General features: G+C 37.5%; 2 long non-coding RNA genes across 2 annotated transcripts; one reads left to right on the forward strand and one right to left on the reverse strand.

Moving 5' to 3' along the window:
* Positions 1-11097: 11097 nt before the first annotated feature.
* Positions 11098-17460, reverse strand: LOC147564845 (uncharacterized). Its single transcript, XR_015225138.1, has 6 exons — positions 17436-17460; positions 16692-16834; positions 16568-16593; positions 15608-15684; positions 14325-15511; positions 11098-12518 (listed from the first exon to the last, which is right to left on the reverse strand). It is a non-coding gene; the product is annotated as an uncharacterized LOC147564845 (long non-coding RNA).
* Positions 17461-19188: 1728 nt separating this feature from the next.
* Positions 19189-19677, forward strand: LOC147564846 (uncharacterized). Its single transcript, XR_015228272.1, has 2 exons — positions 19189-19360; positions 19485-19677. It is a non-coding gene; the product is annotated as an uncharacterized LOC147564846 (long non-coding RNA).
* Positions 19678-20196: the final 519 nt, after the last annotated feature.

Here is a 20196-nt window from a genome sequence, read left to right on the forward strand (position 1 = left end):
ATTAGACATTTTTGTTCTGAGAATTTTCTTGTGTACCGGGAATTGTTCTTTGTACTGGCCATTTGGTTATGTATTAGACATATTTGTACTGGGAACTTTCTTGTGTACTGGGAATTGTTCTATATACTGGTCATTTGGTTATGTACTAGACACTTTTGAGCTAGAAATTTTCTTGTATACCGGGAACTGTCCTGTGTACAGGTCATTTCGTTATGTACTCGACACTTTTGAACTGTGAATTTTCTTATGTACCAAGAATTGTTCTGTGTACAGGAAAATTTGTTTCCAACTTTGAACCAATTTCTTTTATTTATTTACTAGGGTATATCCCGTGCCCTTGGGCACGGACACTTGAGAGGAAGATTTTAATTAGTTATTATTTTATTGAGAGAGAGATTTTTATTAGTTATTATTTTTTTTGTATTACTTTTTTGTTTATTTTGTCTTAAATTAGTTATTATTTTATTGAGAGGGAGAGAGATTTTAATTTCTTTTTTAACCCTTGAAATTTATTTTGTTTCTTTTTTTCTTAAATTAGAATTTTTATTTCTATGAAGGAAAGGATTATTGTTTTTTAAATAGGTAACTTTATTTCTACGAAGGACTATATTTTAAATTTTAAGAAGGGCTTCTAGACAATATCCTTTATTAAAAAAGGATGTTTGTCCCAGTCATCGTTTTCCCTTCTGTTTTATATAATAGATTTTGTTTCCAAATCTTTCCAGATTTATTTATATTTTCTTTTTTTATTTAGTTTCCAACTTTGAACCAATTTCGAAATTTTTTCACCAACTTTCCAGATTTATTTCTTTTTAATTTTTTATTTTCAGATTTCTCTCTCCAATCTCAATAGAATTCTTTCTCTTTTAAAATATTTTTTTGTTTTAGTAGATAATCTTTCAAAAAAGATAGAGAAGGAAATACTATAATCGATTAAAAGAAATGAAGAAGATAAATAAGAACATAAAACTCTTAGAGAGAGAAAGAACAGAAAATTTTGATGTTTTTAGAGATGAAGAAGATAAAATGTGAAACAAAATAAGAATGATGAAGAAGATATTTGGATTTATAAATAAGAAGAAAGAAGGAATTGGAACAAAATATAATGGGCGGGATCCAAAAAAATTGGCCAAAATTTCGGCAAAAATGTCGTCATTTTTTAAATTTCAAAAAAACTAAATGTTTTTCTGTCGTCGCGTCATGTACGGGAAATTAATTATTTTTCTGTCGTCCGTCAGATTGTCAGAATACACGGAAATGTCCCGTCCAAGGGCAAGAAGGAGAAAAAAACAGGAAAAAGTTATGTGTCTCTGACATTTGGACCTGCTTCACATTTTTGGTCGAAAAAGGATTGTCCTCTCATTTCCCCTCCAAAATTTGGATCCCTCACTCATTTACCTAATTAAAAAAAGCACTCTCGACAAGAAAAAAAAGCTAAAACCCAACTTTTAGCTTATTTTACTGGCTTATTGAAAATTTTATACGTTTGAAAAAAGTTGCAGCTTGTTTTAACCTAGAACATTTTTTTTCTCCAAAAAGCAGAAGCTACAATTTTGTGCCTTTTTTGAAACTGCTTTTGAAAAGCTAGTTATGATCTTTTTGTCACCATTAATAAACATCCACCACTATCACAACCACATTACCACCTCCATCAAAACTACTCCACCACCTTCGCCATCACAATCACTCCACCACCTCTGACCATCAACCCACCACCTCTACCACCATTCCACCACCATCACAAACACTTCACCACTTCCATACCGCCTCCGATGCAACTCCATCACCACCACTCCACCACTTTCGCCGCAACTCCACCACCACCACAACTATTCTACAATCATCAATTTTTTTTACAATCATTCCACCACCTTTGCCGCCACTTTATCACCATCACTGACACTTCAACACCTCCCCGCAACTCCATAACCTCCGGAGCAACTTCATCTTCGGCGCAACTCCATCACCACTACTCTACTTTCACCCCAACTCCACCAGCACCACAACCACTTCGCCACCATCACCACAAATCAACTACTCCACCACCACACTATACCACCTCCAAAAACACCGTTTCACCACCGTCGATTCAACTTTACCTGCCTAACCACCAACACCCCTTCCAGTCTATCACCACCATCACTACCACAACACCATTAAGCACCACCACAACTGCTACAACACGTCCACCACCATTAAGCACCACCACCACCTCCTCATTACCAACCCAATATAATTCTGTCATTATGAAGGATTCAACAAAAAAAGTCATCGTGAGGGCCGGTTATAAAAAATGAGAGCAAAACAAAATTTGAATGTAAATTAATCTAATATCGGCACGCCACGAAGTTTACAACATTTTTCAAAAATTAAAAATCTCTTTTTTAGGGACGGGTTGAAATTCTAGTCTCCAAAGCACTGGAGTACAATATTTTAACAAACCGAATTCGCCATAGTTTCTGCTACAATGCTATCTAAAGAGGGTGTTTTGTAAACCGATATACATTGTTGATGGACCAGTTTTAGCACTCCTTATAAAAAAAGACACAACTTTGAAGGATATATTCCCTCGGTCAGAAGGAATGGTATCCTTCCGAAGGAATGTCCTTCGACCAAGGTTGCAATGTGTACGATTTGGCGAATAGGATCATAATGACCTTACTCGGAAGATCATTAGTCTGGTCGAATTAAGGATCGTAATGCTTAGCTAGAAGCCGCTTACGATCGTCGGATAACTTCGGTAATCTGCGGCTAACATAGACCGGATCCTACAAGGGTTACACATAAGATTAATGATTTGAACGGAGAGAATTAACTAGAAAGAGAATGGCAAATAAGTGGATTGGATCCATTATTGGTAAGTCCGATTAGTTCGGAGGAGTCCGAATAAAGATAAACACATCCGGGCCCGAAAGAGAGACCCGGAAAGGCTTTAGGTTGGTCGGCCATGTGATGGTCGACCATAGCAAGGGGCCGACCATTACATGCCCGGTTAGGCCCTAAGTGGGCCGGCCAACATAGCCCTTTAATTAGGTTTCCTAGGCCGGCCACACTAATGGGAACCCTAAAAAGGGTATTTTGGGAACTATCCTATAATTAGGTTTTAGGAATCCTAGTTTGGGTCAGACACCTATTCTAGGGATTTCTATATAAGGACCTAATTAGACAACCTAAAGAGAGAACAAAATAAGCCTAACTTAACAGTTAAGTGTCTACTTCTTAGAGAGAGAGAGAGCTGTCTGAGAGAGAGAAAAGGAGTTTTCTCCATTATCTAGTCAAGAAGAATGAGTTCTTCATCTCAACCTTCAAGAAGGTCCTAGCTGATTCGAAGGAGGGAGTTCAAGTCATATACTCGATGTCTCAAGTAGAGGAGCTACAATAGGAGCTCTTATCTTCCGAATACCGGTCGGGATTTAGTTCGTCGGAAAGCAATTAGAGGTAATCATCTTTCTATTCTAGTTCATTGATATGTTATGACTAGTGTTAAACATATAGATGTTTGAGATTCCGCTTAGAACACTAGACAATTAGTTGTATTAGATACATCCATAACCCAACTATTGCATCACGAGCCGTTTGCATGAACTATCTTTGACTAGACGAATTAGATTCAAACTTGAACAACTAGATAATAGTGTTAATGATGTTTGAATGGAGATTTAAACATGTTTTGATTAGATCAATTAGGATTTTTGGATATGATTCAATGACCTAAAACACTAAAAACTTGATTTTTTGAAAAGGATTTTCATAAAACTAGCTTTAGGGTTTAAGTTTTTGATAAAAATCATCAAAACCATGAAGATAGGATGATGAAAAATCATCAAAAACAGTACCTAACAGCAGCTTGGATGGTGAAAAACAGAAAAGAAACGAGTTGGAACACTAGGGTTTCCAAAAATTTTGGAAACCCAGCTGGTCGGACCGACCAGCACGGCTCGGACCCAGTCCGAGACAGGATGGGACACGGACTAGGAATCCCAGTCCAAGAAGGACCGGATTCCTAGTCCAGACCGGACTAGGAGTCCGAGATTCTCGGGTCTCGGACATCCCAGCGCGTCAAGGACGCGTCTGGGATATCCCAGTCCAACACGGACTAGGAGCCCGAGACTCTCGGGTCTCGGACATCCCGGCGCGTCCAGGACGCGTCTGAGATATCCCAGTCCGAGATGGACTAGGAGTTCGAGACAGACGCGTCTCGGACGTCCCTCACGCGTCTGGGACACGCACAAGGGAATCCTAGTTGATCTCGGTCTAGGACCGAGACCTTGGACACATGTCCAGATGCATCTAGGATGCGACTGGAAGCTTCCAGACGCACCTAGGATGCGATTGGAGCATCCAGATGCGTCTAGGACGCGTCTGGAGCAACCAGAAGCGTCTAGGACGCATATAGACGCGTCCAGAGGGCATCCAAGGCAGGCTTCCCGTGCCGTCTGTGCACAGAAGCGTCTAGGACGCGACTGTCATGCACCCAGGGATCTCGGACCTTGCATCCAAGATGGCCCATGCACTGTCCCAACCCGAGACGCGTGTGGGACGCGTCTCATCCGAGATGCCTATGGTATGTCCTAGGTCAGAAGCGTCTAGGACGTGATGGGCCTAGAAAGTTTCCTAAATAGGTCACCACCCGCAAGTATACGGGCGTCAAGTGATAATTCCGGTAAGACCGGTTCGTTCCTCAGAGACTAAGTGAAACCTATTCTAAGACTTGGAAGTAAGACGGTTTTTGTTTTTGAAAATTTGGTTTTGGTGATAAAATAATAAAACGAATAAAATAATAAGACAAATAATGAAAGTGAACAGATCAATGGGGAGAGGACCTAGAATTTGGAATCCGCCTTAAACATTTGAAAATAATATCACCGCCTTCCTATCATGATTCTCTAACCTTATAACTCAACGTTTAGAAAATCAACATTATCTAAACATCGGAGAATCAAACATTTTAAACAAATATACCCGAAATGAACTATGCTAAATTTAAACCATAAATAATCATATCCCAACTATCGCCTATCAAATGTCAAGCATAAACCATCAAAGGAATCTATTCCTAAGCATGACATATCAAGCTATAAGCATAAACGATGAAGTTGCTATTATCATTTTATGGAATCAACTAAAGCTTAGTTAAATATTAGCACATCTAAATGAGAATCATGAAGATAAAAGAAATAAACCATTTACTCATGCTTTAAGCTTCATCTTCACTCTAGGTGAGGATTTAGTTACTCAAATTTTTCATAATCATAAAATATTTGCTCATTAAAAATCAAATGTAAGAGTAGAAAAGATCACTGAATAAGTAGTTATTGTTCCTCGATGACGAATGAGATGGATTGTTAATGATGAGTTTCTCTCTCACAAAGAAAACTCAATAATACAAATGAATTCTTTATCCTTCTCTGTCTTTACAAATATCCTCCCTTTCTCTCTTTGTTCACTTTCTTTTCTCTCTCACAAAGAAAAGAAGGAGATGAAGAACAAATGATGAAATGAAGATGAAATATGATGAACAATCTCTTATAATCCTCTCTTTCTCTCTACACAGTTCTCTTTGTTAATGGAAGAAAAGAAAAGTCTCTCACAAACCCTCTCTATCTTCTCTAAACAATATGCTCAGTTTCTATGACCTCTCTCTACAAATCTCTCTCTCTCTCTCTCTGCAAACTTCTCTCACTAAAATGAAACAGAAGAAGGAGATGAGGAATTATGCTCTCTGTTTTTCTCTATCTCTCTCTAAAAATCTAACATCTAAGCTCCGAGAGTGAGAAGAAGAACATAAACCTTTCTTCAATTCAAATGGAGCTCTCTATTAGTTGCTGTCCCAAGATGAGATAATCCTCTACTGTGTTTTCTGAATATATAGGAGAAGAAGAGCAATAAACTCAGAAATATTTTGCTCTATGTCCATCTCTTTTAAAAATATCTTCAATCTTCTTTGTCTAACAGTCAGAGATTTTTTAGATTTCCAATTCTCTTTCTTCTAACAAAATCACCCAAATAATCTTCTCAATCCACTGCCCAAATATCTCCTCAAACAAATTTCAATTTCCAGCCAGAGTTCTTTCTCTCTATCTCTACTGTCAATTATAAGAGAGAAGCAGAAGATAAGAGAAAACCAATTCCTAATCAAATATCCTCACTATCAATCTCTGTCTCTATACTATTAAGAGAAATATCAGTTCTGTTTTTAGAAGAGGATAAGAGTAAGAGAACAAAATCTTGTAACTTCCTTCCTCCAGTCCAAATCTTTCTCTAATGTTCCTGTTAAAATATTCAGCCATATCTCAACTTCAATCAACCAAGAAAGAGACTTATATCAATGAAGATAAGAGAAATCTCTTCACCATTCCTTTCCTTTATTTATCTTAGAAAATATCTTCCCAAATCTCTATCAATTTCTGTAAATTCCAGCTCTTCCTTCCATTTTGATGCTAATATCTTTCTCTTTAATTTCTAAAGAATCAGGAAAGATTTCTAAGAATTTGGCTAAATTGGCCATTCCCTCCAAATCACGTTTGAATTGCTTCATAATAGGCAATAAAGTTGGTAAGTGTTGATCCTTTGATAGTGGGAAACTTTGTTGTAGCTGGGTTTATCAAGAAAAGTTGAGGAGACCATCTAATTCTTGTTATTCCGTGCGCCCGCGATTGTGTCCGTCGGATCCGCTCGGGAGCATTGAAACTCTAACGTGTGAAGCACCAAATCAAGAGTCAAAAGAAATCCCGAGTGCCATCCAATGTTTCCCAATAGTGTACCACACACTCATCCATGCCATAGATCTACTTCCATCTTGTGCGCCAAGTGTCACTGACCAATCTATGTTGACTTTTATTCAACCGATTTTGACACAAACTTTGACCTGCTCTAGTTTTTTCCTCCGAACTCCGATTCAACTTCTGTCTTCGCCTATGGATTCCTCTTGGACTCTATTTTTCAACCGGGTACTAAAATTTCCAGAACATACAAATTTTCAGAATGACCAAAATACCCTCAAGTGTGTCTTTCTCCCGATTTTATTCGTTTTCCGCATTCAACTCTGTAAAAGACACCTGGACAAAAGAAACGCACAATTCATCAGAGTAACTGCTCGAATTGGATTAACTAACCTAAATTAAGAGATCAGATGAGGCATTTTCATAACTCATCAGGACGCAATTGACCTGGTAAGGATGCGTCTAGCTAGGCTATGACGCGTCTGGCCGAGGGACAGAGCACGACAGGAACATGTTGTCTCTAGGCCTGACCTATGACTAGGCTGATTCGAGACAAAGTCTAGGGTTGACCCGAGACCAGTCATGGGAATTTGACCAGGGTTGACTTAGGTCTTTTCGAATTTGACTCGAGGGCTTTTAAGCCTTGACCTGACTGGGAGTAAAGGTCGCCAACAAACTTCTTTTGATTCTACTTTGTTTAAGTTATTCTCTATGGCGGTAAAGGTCGCCAACAAACTGTTTGTCTAACAACTTTCATATGTTTCTCTATTCTTCCAATCACTGACACCACCATTAGCTGCAGGCTCACCTCAATATGATTTTATTATTGAAGGAGCGCCTTGAATGTGGTAAAGACTTACTCAAACCTAGAAGACGATATAGATGTGCTTGATATTAAAAAAGCGCTTTGGGGAAAGCTAAATAGTTTCCGGGGTGTGAAATTTTAAAGGGAATATGTAGAATTTTAGAAATTTTTCGGGAAAATAAATTTTAAGGGGAATTTAAAAAAAACACTCCACCTCACCTCACTCTCTCTCCACCTCACCTCTCTCTCTTCTCCGACAAGGTCGCCGGGCGGAAAATTTTCCGGCCGGCGACCATTAAAAAAAAAAGTATTTTCACTCTCTCTCCCTCCTCTCTCTCTCTCTAAAAAACTTTTTTTTCTTTTTTCTTCTTCTCTCTCTCTCTCTCTCTAGAACAAATCTAGAGAGAGGATCTGTTGAAGGTCCTGTTCGGGACCTTCAACAGATCCTCTCTCTCTAGATTTGTTCTAGAGAAAGAGAGAACAAGCAAAAAAAAAAGTTTTTTGAGAGAGAGAGAGGAGGGAGAGAGAGTGAATTTTTTTTTAATGGTCGCCGGCCGGAAAATTTTCCGGCCGGCGACCTGTCGGAGAAGAGAGAGTGGTGGGGAGAGAGAAGATGAGGTGGAGAGAGAGAAGTGAGGTGGAGAGAGAGAAGTGAGGTGGAGAGAGAGAGAGCTGAGGTGGAGAGAGAGCTGAGGTGGAGAAGCTATTTTGCTTTCCCCCTAAATAAAATTGTCAAACAAAATAGACCAATTTTTGACCAAGTCTTCACACCCCGGAAACTATTTTGCTTTCCCCAAAGCGCTGGCCTAAAAAAATATGACTCTTCTCGATAAGTGTAATTTTGCTTATTATCCGAGAAATGTGGATAAAGTTGCACATTTGCAAGCTAATTCTTATACTAGGAACAATTTTGACACGCCAAGTGAATTGGTTACGATTCCTAAGAGTATTGTAAGTCACGTGGAGATGGACAGATTGAACATTTCTTTGATTTGAGATTTACTGAAGTTAGGCAGAGCCTATTTTCTATAAAAAAAAAACCTTTGTTTAACGGATGGAAAGTGTGAGACCCGATTAAAAAAGCCTAAGTTAGTAGTATATGTGAGTCCAAGGGCATCCAAATCCGAAACTATCTGTGCGACCCTAACCTTGATCTGTTTGTGTCTTAGATCTCTGACATGGTCAACTCGAATATGTTGCAGTGCACTTAGTGTATTTAAGAAAAATTACTCTGTTTTTGTTGAAGGGAAAGTTTAGTTTATGTTCAAAAGAAAAAAAAATTATTTATGTTTAAAAGTAAAAAAAAAGAATGGCTCAAACAAGTACAGAACCTGATACCTTCGCGTTACTAGCACGACGCTCTAACCAACTGAGCTAAAGGGCCAAGATGTTTTGTTAACATACGAATAGCTATTTAACCATAATGTTAATAAGTAACTCCTCCAAATCAGGTAACTATGCATAAAGAACCCACTAGCAAAATCACATCAAGAAGAAAGAGGAAAAGGGGAGAGGGGTGATTAAGTTTTACATAGTTATACTATTAGACAGATAATACTAAAACTTCACATCTTGATTTAGCATTTTCCTTTCTTATATTCTAATTTCTTATAATTAGTCTCACTCACATATATTTTTGATCTTTTCTTGTCAGACTCCACTTCATTTGTACCAAAACTATGAAGATGGTGATAAATCTATTGGACTTTTTTGTTGTTGAAATTAATCTATTGGACTTTACTTTCCTAAAGAAACCACCATTAAATTTAGAAAAGTCCAACCAATTACAAGAAGAAAACAAAACGAAAGTGCAGTGCCAAAGTATTTATTTGTACACTTTTTTTTGTTGTTGTTGAAAGTATTTGTACACTTAAAAAGTCATTGATTTCTACCTCCACTGAACCTATGACTTGTAGATTTAAGAGTACACCTAATATCGCTGGGGTAAGATCCGCGTGGTATGTAATTCTTGTTTGACTTGGAAAATAAGTACCTATCAACCAATTGTATGTAGCAAAGACTAGTAACATGTATAACAAAAATATCTCATATTTAAAACAAAAACTCTAAACAAACCGCCCAAAGGAACCGCATATGGAACCGCCTGAGTTTCTCTCTCAATCGGTTTCAGATGTGGTTCCTTTGGGCGGTTTGTGTAGACTTATTGTATTCAAAATTTACTGATAATTAACTGGTAAATAAGAATAGGGTTTTTTGAGGTTACTCCCTCAAAATTAATCAGTAATTGAGTTTACCACCACTTCAATAATTGGTAACCGAGTTTACCCTCTTGAGTTTTGGTTTTTTGTCAAAATTACGAAGGACATGTTTGGCATGTAATGATAAAATCATAAGTGAAATAATATATAAACAAAATGAATGCTTGCTAATCATATTCCTGACCAAATCAAACAATAAAGTCAGGTGGGATCTCTACTATAAATCATATTAAAGAATAACTGGTCTTGGAAAATTTCCAGACGAAGAGGAGTTTGGATCTGGGGTTTTTCGCAGATCCAGACGGTTTCCCTTCGCCAGAAATCGAAAATTTTGAGAGAGAACGTAGAGGGGGAGAGAGAGAAAAGGAGGGAGAGAGAAAAAAAGAGCGAGAAAGAGAGAGACATGGAAGAGAAAGCGAAAGAATGGAGGTGGAGGAGATGATTGGAGAAGAAGAAGATAAGAAAATAAAATGGAGGTCGCCGGAAAAAGATGTCGCCCGTCGACTTTTCCAGCGATATTTTCCGGCGATATCTTATGTGGACAAATGTGACGTGGAAATTGCTTGGTGAGGTGACAAAGAGAAAGAACAACATTTAAATTACAAAATTGCCATAAGGGTAGAATAGGAAAGCTTATAAAAAAATGTTGGTGCCAAATCGAACTGCCAGACACTTATAGGGGTCAAAGTGGTGAGTTGGTCACAAATCGGAGGCAAAAACAGAATATACTAAATATTACTTTATCAACCAGAATATGTGAGTTTTGAGGATTTTTGAGATATCATCTCTTATTTCATTTGTATGTTATATTTGTATGAAGTAGAAAGTGCCCACCAACTGTTCAGTGACTGGTCGTGTGCGTCTCTGTCTGTTCCATTTGCTTAGGGTTTCTTCGCAATTTGAGTGATTTCACAGCACATGCATTATATCAAAATTAACACATTCAAAATAGTACCTCATAAAAAGAACACTCAAAATAAAACAAAATGTAGGTTGAAAGGCCGAGGCAAATGACTAGGACGAGGTCGTCCATATTTTTCTCTACGATGGATGCCACATCCTGGTCCTTCACCACAGGTGTCGACCTGTTTTTTCGGTTAATCTATTATTTATGTTATATAATATGAGATCGATACACCAAAATAGTATAAGCTCCTAAACTGTCATATCAAAAAACATGAGATATCCTTAAAGACCATGGAACCAAGTTACAAGGGGATGATTTGAATAAATCCACCCTTTCAAACTTATCTACCAAGTAGTAGAAGATGGCCCATGAAAAATAAGAAGTTAAAAATCTTGACATGAAAATGATGCCTACTCATTCATGTCTATCAAGATGAAGAGAAAATACTTCAAATTCATTTTATTTGATTCTTAACCTAGAACATTTCAGAACAGGGTTTAAAAGTTTAACCAGTTCAAGGGTAAATTTACATTCTATCATCATTAAACCAAGACTGACACTGACCCCATCATAACAAGAAAAAAAAAACAGTTAACAAGTAGAACATTACCACAAAAAGAAATAGGGATAACAAGACAACAATTTTCTTAACCAATGGATCACGCATTTCATCGATAGCTAATAGCATAACTAAAGAGAACAACCCAACTTCAAATACTCTTCGACGATTCCAACTTACATGGATTAGGGGTAAACCAGATAGGAACAGGATCTGAACAAGACATGGTGCTAAAAATTGGTATCCATTTGGTATTATCGTTTGCTAAATCGTATACACCCATATAGTGATATCGGTTTCCATTCTCACTAGTTCTGGCTGAACCATCTATAAAATAGATGCAGTTACGTTCACAACCAGAAAAATCAGTAGCTAATAGAGACGGCGATGAATAACCACGACCCACAAACAACATTCGATCGTCCAAGCTTGAAACTGGCTCCCATGTTTTCTCGCTCAAATTGAGTCTGTTAACATCGAAAGTTGGTTTACTGTTTCGATGTTGAAGGTCAGGATAATCTAACCAACGGTGAAGCTTAAAAACCAGCAATAGTTCCTCGAATGAATTCACCAGATAAAGATCGAAGTAATCACTATTAGTGGTGTATACTGATTCTGTTAGTGGTGGTTCGATTGTAGAAACTAATGAAGGAACACCACTGATAACATCATAAATTGCTAGAGATCCTTCTGGGTTTACAGCATAGAATGAGTTATTATAATATATAACATCTACTGAATAAAATTGAGTTTCTTCTATGATAAATGTCCATGATTCATTTCCTTTCTTATAAAAACCCAATTCCCCTCTTGAACTAATGATTGCAGCTGCAACGTCCTGTGACATGGGATTTGATGATAAAACAACTTTCTTCATTGATTTATAAAATGAAAAAGGTGGAAGTTGGATCAGGTTCCTAGTAAGGGGATTCACTAAAATGATGGTGTTTGATCTTCCTGCTTCTAAAATAAGCCAACCTAATGAAGACCCATGACAAATATAACTCCAACAGTCCTGCAGATTCAAATGGTGAACTTTGTTTTCTAAAAGATTGAAGAAATCAAATGTAATCCGCATAGGTGATCTTTCTGATGAATGAAGCATCAGTACCCATGGAAATTGGGGAGGAAGATGACAAGGGGTAGGTGATAAAGATAACTTCCATTTGTTGCAAACAGCACGAAATCTAATGTAATCAGCATAGATGGTAATCTTTTTAGCTACCACACCTATTAGTTCAGGTGGAAGTTCAGACCAATCTACTTTTTTTTTGAAAATTAGATTGAATATATTAAGGAAAAAACACTATTTACAAAGTGGGGAGGGACTGTGTAGGTGATGTTTCACGACATCCACGCCTCCCAATTAACTACTACATCTAGGTAGGATACATTTTTGAATTTATCAATTCTCCTAATCCAAGAGTAGATAACGCCCTTAATATCCTCAATATCCACATCCGAATTAAGATTCTTGTCCTTGAAGATTTTGTTATTCCTATCATACCATAAGCTCCATATGATCGCGGCCGGGACTAGTTTCCAGACCTCCCTTCTATGTTTTCTCTTTAACAAGCCATCCCATTGAGTTATCATGTTGCTGATGGAGTTAGGGGGGCACCACTGTATTCCCAGGCCCTTAACAAAGTACCTCCAAATACCAGCTGCCACCCTGCAGTGGAGGAATAGGTAATCAGCCGATTCTTCCTCTTCCTTACATAGGATGCACCTATTTGGAATTTGGAATCCCCTTCTTTTAAGTGCATCCACTGTGGGGATTTTCCGGATCAGAACTGCCCACACTAAGAAGCCTACCCTCGGGGGCAAGGTCTTAATCCAAGCTGATTTGGATATACAAGGATCAAGGACAAGGACATCTTTGTCCAACCTTTTATAGCAGTTTGCGACGGATAATGGTTCATCCCCCGCAACTGACCAAACACGAGTATCCGGATTATCCGAAGGCTTCATTTCTTGAAGAAGTTGCATCAACTGGAAGTATTGCTGCATCTCCCAGTCATTAAGGTTTCTCCTTATTACTATGTCCCAAGTATTGCTAGATAAGTCAAACATCTCTGCCACAGTAGCTTTCGGTCTTGAAGCCAACCTGAAGATGTCCGGGAAGCTATCTTTTAAGCTGCTCGAGCCAATCCACCTATCCGTCCAAAAAATTATTTTGAGGCCATCTCCTAGGACCCATTTAGTAATGTTGTGATAGTCTTTCAAATTGGTTATGATTCCCTTCCAGACTCCACAACCGAAAGTTGTTTGTTTGCACTTTGTGACCCAAAGGTTGCTGCTATTTCCATACTTGCTAGAAATAACCTTCTGCCACAGTTGATTCCTTTCCTGGTCCATCCTCCATAGCCACTTAGTGAGAAGGGCTTGGTTCATGTACTCCAGGTTCTTTACCCCCATACCTCCTTTCCTTTTACTCGTTCTAACCTGATTCCAATTCATCCAATGCAAACTTTTACCACCCATAGTTGTGTTCCATAAGAAAGAGCACATTTTCCTATCAATAGCCTTCAACACACCTTTGGGTATAGAGAAAAGGGATAGGTAATAGGTGGGAAGGGCCTGAAGAACTGACTTTAGCAAAGTAATTTTACCCCCTTTTGATAGCAGGTGCCCCTTCCAAGCCGCGAGCCTCTTATTAACCCTTTCCAAGACAGGGTCCCATAGTTTCTTAGACTTGTACTTCTCTCCCAAAGGTAAGCCTAGGTAAGTGGTTGGAAGAGAGCCCACTTGGCATCCAAACTGTTTGATCATTTCCTGATGCATATTATCTTCTCCTACCTTAGAGGCACTATAGATGAAAGACTTCTGCATATTCACCTTGAGCCCTGATGCTAATTCATACCAAATTAGTATGTCCCTCAGTGTCCTCAGTTGGTTTGCATCCTCCTCAATGAAGAACAGAGTATCGTCTGCAAACTGGAGGTGATTGATCACATCACCACCAGCTGCTGCACTAAACCCTTTAATCCATCCCCTCCTCCCACCCTCTTGGAGACACTGGCTTAGCACTTCTGCTACAAGTAGGAACAGCAAGGGGGAAAGAGGATCCCCTTGCCTAATGCCTCTGGAGCTTTGAAACACCTCAGATCACCTATGCTAATCCCCTTACTAGGGTTCAGATTACATTAAGTAATCCCCTTACTAGGGTTCAGATCACGTTATTAGCTAATCCCCTTACTAGGGTTCAGACCAATCTACTACTTCTTCCATGATGTTTGATCTTTCTTGTAGTAAAATAAGGGGATTAGCTAACGTGATCTGAACCCTAGTAAGGGGATTAGCTAATAACGTGATCTGAACCCTAGTAAAGGGATTAGCTAATAACGTGATCTGAACCCTAGTAAGGGGATTAGCTAATAACGTGATCTGAACCCTAGTAAGGGGATTACTTAATGTAATCTGAACCCTAGTAAGGGGATTAGCATAGGTGATCTGAACCCTAGTAAGGGGATTAGCATAGGTGATATTTCTGATGAATGAAGCATCATCATTACCCATGGAAATTGGGGAGGAAGATGTCGAGGGGTAGATGATAAAGATAAACTCCATTTCTTACTGAAAAGAAATCAAAAGTGAAAAGAAAAATGGGTAGTGAAGAAAGTAAGTTTAGATGAAGAACCTGATTCTTGGAATTCGATCTTCCTGGCTAAATGGTTTCTTGATAAAAGCTCAAAATCTTATTTAGTAGTAGTAATCAACTAGTACTACAGTATTTATAGTTATTGTAGAGAGAGGAAGAAGTAAAACTAACTCTAACTAACTCTCTTAACTTTCAACAAAAATAAAACAGAAAACTAACTCTCTAACAACTTTTGGTTTCTATCATGGAATTCTATGAGCACTCCCTTGTTAACTATGTATCTATTTAGTTACACCTGAATTACACTATCTTCATAGTACTCTCACATTCCTCAACCTTAATGAAGTCTTGGAATGTTAGGGCAAGGACGGTTGGTAGAAGAGGATTTAGCCTAACTTTTTTCTTTTCTTGAAATTGAGACCTTCACAAAGTAAGTTACTAGCCTTAGTTCAGACTTCCGTCGTGGATTTAAAGGACCGACTCAACAAGGATTTGACCTCATCCGTCATCACAAGTGCATTTTCATAGCAGAAGTAATAACCCCGAAAACATGCAGGTAATAATTTATAAAAGAAAATGAGCACTGAAATGTAGAGATCACTCACATAGGTTCAAACTGAATCTTCTTTCTTCTATGTTAGTTTGTTTTGCAGTGTTTTTCATGGTCTCTCACAAAAGACCTGTCAAAAGAAAATTACCTGCAAATCTTTTGTGCGAAAATAAAATCATTAGGTCTATGAGTTTGAACCGAGAGAAAAAAAATGAACCTTAGATACAATATTTATGAAACACACCTATATGATTTGTTGCAAACTGCATCTCTGTATTGTCTTGTGAAAGCTTGAAAGTTACTGCCAGCATTCCTGCATAACTATCAGAACAAAAGAAAAGAGGAAGTGGGTAGCTAAAACGATAATTAATAAACTCAAGAACGTGGGAAAACTCAATCTACAACAGCGAAAGTTGGAATTACGAAAGAATAGTGATAGTTCATTATCAATATCGCACAAACACCCACATCTTCAATCTCGAAAATAGTGAAAGCAACAGTAAGAAGACCAAAATAGATTATTATATTTAATTCAAAAAATGCAAGTTAAATCACCATTACACTATGACTAAGAACTAATAACTATAAAGCCAAAAACAAGCAAAACCCTCCACCCCCATAGACCACTGAATTCCTGTTTCTATCACACACAGTAAGAAATTGAACCTAACTCAACCCAAGTTTAGTCTTACACATACCTAGATTCAGTAAAAACTCATCAAACTAGTATAATTTCAAGCATTCAAGTATAAATTGCCCCAATTTTTTTTAAATGAATCGAAATACTAACTGTAAACAGAAAAAAGTAAAAAGAAGTTGAAAACCCAGATAGTCCTTGAGAGACTTCTTCAGCTAGTTTCCATCGAATCCTTGAGTGACTTCTTCAGCTATATTAGAAGTTGAAAACCCAGATAGTCCTTTTCTGCTAAACAACGACCACATCCTCTTTCTCTTCTCCCTCTTGCTTTGCATATGATGATTTTGAATAGGTACGGGAGTAGAAGAAAAAAAGGAAAATCTTTAACTAAGATTTGTTAAATGAAATATCGAAAATCAGTTGTCTCTACCATATATACAGTAGATCAGAACCCTAATGGAGTAATAAACATTCAAATTGAATGTAAAGAAAAACATATCATAACTTGAATGATATACATAATTAAATAAAACTATCTCATATTTGCTAAAGAAATCAGATTCATACCTGTCCTCACTTTGATTCCTCTTAACCTGAAAACAGAAACACGAAAAGAGATAATTAGTGTAAATCAAAACTCCAATTAAAGTGAAATGAAGAACTTGGAGGAAAAATTCTGACAAAATCTCACCTTGAAAATGAATCTAACGTGAATCGATTTGGTAACAAAAATGATGCTATGCCCGGCCTGAATCCCGGCCGGGTGAGTTGGCGCTCCAGCCGGGCATAGCTGCTGACATGGAACGGTGAGCTGATGGGATCTGAATAGAATTCCTGATTATGAATGTAGTTAATACTTAATGTCGTTAATACTTAATGTCGTAAGATATCTTACTGTGATCCAACTTTTATTTTGATGGTTTCTTATGATAATTCTTTTACAACCAATTGTTGCGATTTTCCTGATTTTGTGTTCATAGGTACGACACTTTCTTTGAATTTCTTTACTGACATTCGTGGAGTAACATGAAGATTAGATGCAAGATTATCTGTTTAGTGCGTTTTAACCTTGCATACAATGCCCTGAAAAACTTTACATTTTCCTCTTCCAATTTCTGCCATACTTTTGGAACAAAGACCGCAAGGACTGTTTCAATTAGAGCATGAATATTTTCAATTACAAGAACAAAGAGAATAACCAAATGGCAAATGCATGGGATTAAACCAAAGCAAGATTGGATATAAAAATACTCAAACAATGTCAAAGATTATATACACAAAAAAAGTAATAGACGAACTGCATTTCATAGGAATTTAATCATGATTCATCTAAACTCATTTTCGTCTCAACTCACGTTCGTTTAAACATTAATAACTCGTTTCTACCAACATTAGCAACACCACGAATCTTAGGCCAGCAGTTTCTCAGTCCTACCACCACCAGCAACTTGATCAACCATGACTCTGCACCCACTTGGGACAATCTTCTTTGCTACTGATGGGAGCTTGATCCTGATAGCATATTCACATATTAAGAAGTGAGGATATATCTTAAGTAAGCTAAGAATGATATAAACGAAAAACTAAAAGTCGACCAAGATTAATACAATATTCTACAAATTCGGACATTATAAAACCTATTCTAGGAACTCTCAGGCTCTCAGCCTTAACTTGTACTGTTTACTGCTACGAGATTATCGAACATTTAGTTCAATCAAACACCTTATAGACGAAACAAAATCTGAAATCTCTTCCTTCTGAATACAATACTCAACAAGTCAAAATATTTTCTAATTACCATGTATGATATATCGATCATCTTAAATGGTTAGATTCTTTATTGCACATATGCTAGAAAAATTTCAAGCTGTTATAATGGAAAAGAAAAACTAACTACCAACTTATAGTGTACTCCATTAAATCCTCCTTACCTTGTCAAATTGTACTTAAGCTAACTCAATATGTAAAACTAGGGTTTAATGTGAATAAGGCTAAACAGGAAAAACTTTGAGCTTAAGTAAAGTTTGAAACAAAAATCAACAGTTTTCTATTCAAACATGAAAACCAGTAATCTAAGTATCTAACCTAACATAATCACTAATCTAACATAAGTAAATAAATGAAGTATGACAACAAAATTTTCTAACAAAAGAGAGAGACAGAACCTAGAAAAGAGGTAACAATTATATAGAGCGAGAGAGAGATAAAACCTTCCCAAAAATCCTTTTCGCTGGTGCCCTAGCTGAACTCTATATGATGATAGAGAAAAGTGCAGTGCTTTTGGAACAGAAGAACTCTAGCTGAAGTCGTTGGTTGATGATTTGCGGCCAAAAGATCGGGTTGAAATTTCTCTACAAATCCGAGCTGATGTTCGGAACGAAGAACCCTAGCTTCTGTTGGAAGAACCCTATCTAGCTTTCCTCTTCAAATGGAGTTGAAATTCCTCCCAGATTCGAGCATGAATGGCTGGAACGAAGAACTCGGGTAAAAGTTTTGCCCTAGCTTTTGGTCGAATGGTTTCTGATGAAAGAAAGTGGGCTTAGATTTTGAGTTTTCGTAAGTGGCCTTATCTCAAAACAACGAAAAATGGAGGGACTAAATCAGGAATTCTATTCAAAACCCATAGCTCACTGTTCCATGTCAGCAGTTATGCCCGGCTGGAGCGCCAACTCACCCGGCCGGAGGATTAGTGGAGAGATTTGAGGGCACAACCTCCCCTTTTTTTCTCTCTATTCTAAAGGTGGGTGTCTTTTACTTAATTACCCCAAAAATATTTATGTAATTTCAAAAATGTGTTTAAACGGTTTTTATTCATTAATTATCGTGCGTTGGATCAGGCTCCAACCAAATCTCTAAAATAAAATGAACGGCCAGACTTATCCCCTGGATAACCGACCGACCTGTTTTAATATAATAGATGGAACCCCCAAACTGAAGCCAGAAAGGTTTTGCCCTTTTGTGCAAGCGTATTAACACCACAGTGACTACAAAACCAATCCCGCTCCCTTAATCCAATGGTCACTTTTGGATCATCTATTTTATGTTCATTATAAACCTCATATAGAATGAGGGACGAATGTTTCTGTATGAGTGGTCTACACCAAAAATTGGAGGTTTCCTTTTTTTTTTCTTTCTCTAGCAAGGGTAAGGGCCTATTAAATGACCCACACACACATCCACCTTCTTTTGTCTTTTTTTTTTTTGTTAAGGAATCCACCTTCTTCTTTTGTGGAAAACCCAAACAGCAATTCTAGAGAGAGAAAGTAAAAGGGAGAGAGAGATAATGGAACCACCATCAACACAAGGGGGGATGAGTATACCTGGAACAGAACTTGCAGAAGATAAGATTTTGGATTCTTGGTACTACTACCCATCTCTTAGAAGTTTCAAATTTTGTCTCTCTTACTATTATTCTGTTTCTCTCTCTCTCTATCTCTCTATATAGTTCTAATTTAGGGTATGTTTTGTTGTTTGGGTGATGCAGTAGTTCGTGCTGTTATGATTTCGTAGAGGCTTTTTTTGATTTCTTTTGTTGTTCACTCTGTTAGTGAAATACACTAGTACTAATCTTGTAGATTGATTTAACCCCTTTTAGTATTTGATAGTGAGGAAATATTCAGTTTCCCTGTATTTCTCTGGATATCTATAATGAGTTAATATTGATTCTCTCTTCTCAACCCTTTGTCTTCTGACTTCTTGTAATCAATTTTAATGACACATCATCCAACGGGAGAGAGTAGAATTTCTATTTTCTCCTAAAATTTCTCTCTAATTCGTTTAAAGTTGGGTTTTAGGCTTGATGAGCCCATGATAACAAAACACAAACTCAACCCTTTTTTGAGTTTTTCTCTCAGTCTCAACCTTATTTTTTGAACTATTGAAGTATCAATTTAGTTAGTGAGGACCAAAATTCCGTCTGGATTTCAGCCGGGGTTTGTGGCCAGACATGTTTTTCTTTAAGATTTATTTTAAAATTCAGAGTATAGGATATTCCTCGGTGGGAATTCAGTCAAAATGTGAGCCAAAAACATCATACTGTAGTTGGTTCAGTTCACATCTACTTTTTCTTTTTTTTATTTTGTTGAAATTGTTCACATCTACTTAACAATGTAGTTTTGCACCCTTTATAAAATAAGTTAAGAGACAATGTTTGATAGACGGGAATCGCGTGGGGATGTAATGTGATTCATGGGAAT

The sequence above is a fragment of the Eschscholzia californica genome, unplaced genomic scaffold (assembly GCF_041429995.1).
Source record: "Eschscholzia californica isolate CP2 unplaced genomic scaffold, dmEscCali1.0.p SCAF_1, whole genome shotgun sequence".
Lineage (NCBI taxonomy): Eukaryota > Viridiplantae > Streptophyta > Magnoliopsida > Ranunculales > Papaveraceae > Eschscholzia > Eschscholzia californica.